Below are 938 nucleotides of genomic sequence, written 5' to 3'. Positions count from 1 at the left end.
CACACACACACACACACACACACACACACACACACACACACACACACAGACAATTCTAGGGCTTTGGTCCTTGACTAAGAAAGGGAAAATGGAAAGAGATCCAAGTGGTAACTACAAATTGTGACTGAATTCTGTCCCGGGAGCAGTGGCAAGAGGGCTGAGGTTGGATTAGAACTGATTAGAACACCAAGGGGGAGGAGGAAAAGTAGCCAGACATAGACCAGTGCAGAAAAGTGGGTCCAAGAGATGGAGAAACAAAGCTTTTGAAAACCTCATCTGCTGCCTGTGAAGTTGGAAACCAGTCTTATCTCTTGGTAGGTACTGTTCTCCTTTCCTGCAGGTTTGGAAAGTGTTTCTAGAACATATAAGACTGCTAAAAATGAATTTTCCCCTCTTGTCTTCTTTCTGTGTTAAATAAGCTGTGTGACTTACAGAGGCCTATGTAATAATAGTAATAGAGTCCAGCTTATGAGAAGGTAATAAATATAAATAAAGTGTACAAGTATATAGGATCAAGACAGCTAAAAAAATGTATGTATGTATGGGAAGGGGGTAGGGTAGGACTAGACTTATTACAGATTTTTCTAATTTAATAATCCTTAGCCTAGAATTCAGATAGCGTTTCTTTCCCTTGCAACTTGGTGAGGTTGGAAAGCTTGAACATGTGCATCAGAATGAATATTCTCCTCTTGTGTCAGAGAGACCTTGACAAGACTACTGGTTGGTGGCTTGGGTATAGTGCCATCTGGCGTAGGAAAATATTCTACTCCCTCAGTGATTAATAAGTCTTTCTGTAGAGTTAAATAAGGTAGGTAGGACACAAGTTGGCGTGGGCTGCTTGAAAGCCTGCAGCTCCAAAATTTCACATGATATTTGCATCAAGTACACCCACAATCTACACCTGGGTCACATATAGATGAGGAACTGAGGCTTCTACA

This window comes from Macrotis lagotis, chromosome 2 (assembly GCF_037893015.1).
Source record: "Macrotis lagotis isolate mMagLag1 chromosome 2, bilby.v1.9.chrom.fasta, whole genome shotgun sequence".
NCBI lineage: Eukaryota > Metazoa > Chordata > Mammalia > Peramelemorphia > Peramelidae > Macrotis > Macrotis lagotis.
Note: the sequence above shows the minus strand (reverse complement) of the source record.